The sequence below is a fragment of the Mus pahari genome, chromosome 8 (assembly GCF_900095145.1).
Source record: "Mus pahari chromosome 8, PAHARI_EIJ_v1.1, whole genome shotgun sequence".
Classification (NCBI taxonomy): Eukaryota; Metazoa; Chordata; class Mammalia; order Rodentia; family Muridae; genus Mus; species Mus pahari.
The window spans coordinates 3,256,570-3,258,766 of NC_034597.1; the positions used below are offsets into that span (position 1 = coordinate 3,256,570).

Below are 2,197 nucleotides of genomic sequence, written 5' to 3' on the forward strand. Positions count from 1 at the left end.
GAGAGAGAGAGAGAGAGAGAGAGAGAGAGAGAGAACCTTTACTAAACATTTTCTCTTACTCCTAGCATTATTAAGCATATGGACAAAGAAGGCAGCCAAGAAGGCAGGGCATGTGGAGTCGTAGTTCTAAGGGAAGGGGCTACCTCCCGGGGGGCCCTTGTAGTGAGACTTCAGTTCCCAGAAGACATCTCGTCGGGCCAAATGGCACATTGGTAGCTGAAGTACCAGGCCGGATGGGTGCAATTGGGCGGACTACAAGTCCCAGAACCCTCCGCAGCCAAGGTCTTGAGCCATAAAATGGAGCCTGAAAAAGGAGCTTACAGGTACAATCAGCTTAAGCACGGGTGCTCTTAGGGCTGCCCTTGGCAGAACAGGCCTAGCCCTGATCCTCTGGGTATTTTCAGCACACTTCTGAGATCGAAAATAAGCAGTTTTCCACTGACAAACTTTCGGAAGCCTGGCCTCAGTGCTGTTTACAGTTGCAAACAGCTCTGGTCCACTAGAGCAGGGAGCGTTAGGCTGGTTTTTATCCACATGAGGACCGCTGAGCTGGCCATCCACGGTCGTATGGCAGAGGCAAAAGTGGCTTAAGTTCCAGCAACCTGACTCCTTCCTTCTACAATCGGTTACAGCTTGCAATTCCTGAGTGTAAACCTAAACTTAAAAAAAAAAAAAAAAAAAAAGCCACAAAGGCGGAGGGTCCAACCAGTGACGAGTTCTCGAGCCACGGTGAACTGATGTGGGTTTGTTTTTCTTTATTGTATGCTTTAAACTTATCAAAATGCAAATTCGTTCCCAAAACACTGTTCTCCGTGAACCCTGTTCTGCAGCTGCCTTAGCACCTGCTCAAACCTTTTGGGACACTTAAGCTAGATGTCTGACACAGACCTGTTTGGGTCAGGGCTTCCTGACACTTGTCTATAGAACGGAAGAACTATTCAAAAGTAGCCACAATGACACCTCGTGGACCTGCGATCGCGACCCGGTGCCTCAGTTTATCCCGAGGGGCGGGTTGAGGCTAGGACATGTGCACGAGAGCTGGGGCGCCTGAGTCCATCCCGAGAAGTCTCATCAGGTGAGCGAGTCCTCCTGATAGACGGCCACCATCAGGCAAGCGGTGCTGGCCTGTCCCCGCCCCGCGGGCCGCAGGGATACTGACCAGACGCGCATGGAAACCCAGCCCGCGCCCCACATTCTGTTCCACTTGGGCTTGGCTCCCGCGCCCCTACCTTCCAAGATCTTGGTGGCTGGAATGAAAGGCAAGAGGGCGGGAGCGCGGGACAGGAGTGCCGCCTGAGCCTGTCCCCACTGGGGTGGACCTGGGAGCTGACGGGAAAAATCCCACAGCGGGCCCAAACGGGACGAACTACAATCCCCACAGCACCCTGCGGTAAGGGGCAGGAGCCAAGAGGACTTCTCATCTGGAGACAGGCGCAAGAGCCAATTCGCGAAGAGCACTAGACTACGCTGTACCAATCGGAAGCCAAATGACAGTAACACCAATTCCTAGAGAAGAGTATCTAAGGTGAGACTCCCCTTTGAAAGGAATATTTGTCATAAATCACAGTCTTTAGCCTTTAACAAATGGAAAAAGAAATACGACTGGTTTTCTCTTGAAATGAAAGCCTACTCAGTACGTTTTTTTTTTTTTTTTTTTTTTTTTTTTTGGAGGAGACTTTTCCTTGTGGAGAGAGATAATGGGCCTTGACTTTGCAGTCATAGTTTGTGAGGGTGACCTCTATTCATTTGTAGTACATATTCCTGATTGTGGCCACCCTGACTAGCAATGAATTCTTTAATTAGCATTTCACTGNTTTTTTTTTTTTTTTTTTTTTTTTTTTGCTTTCCTCCGAAAAGAGCTAACTGCACTTCCCTTTCTCATCTCCGGCTCCTTCTTGATTACTTAAGACTTGTATTTTTCCCAAAACATGTCCCCAAAGTTCCTACTTGATCCAGGATATGGCTACCCTTGGCCTCCCATGACACCCTAACAAAAATCTTCCTGTGCCTTCTTCCCAGCCTTTATCCTCCGCCTTCGTAATAGTTTTCAAGTAGGCTCTTGCCACAAATCATTACAAATTATTTGGGTTTTTTATTGTCTTACTGTTCTACTGGGGTACAAGACCTTGCAGAATTAGATTTTTATTTGCCTACAGTATTTCTTACACCTGGGGGAGGGGGTGAAACTATGAGGCAA

The 2,197-nt window shown here is 48.4% G+C and overlaps 1 protein-coding gene across 1 annotated transcript in view; it reads right to left on the reverse strand.

The window, feature by feature from the left end:
• The window catches only part of Fhit (fragile histidine triad diadenosine triphosphatase), a 1,532,796-nt gene extending 1,531,435 nt beyond the window's left edge, over nucleotides 1-1,361 (reverse strand). The window contains exon 1 of the mRNA XM_021203701.2: nucleotides 1,230-1,361. The gene's annotated coding sequence lies outside the window, so the exon portion shown is untranslated. The remainder of the gene's footprint in view (nucleotides 1-1,229) is intronic.
• Between the last annotated feature and the right edge of the window lie 836 nt (nucleotides 1,362-2,197).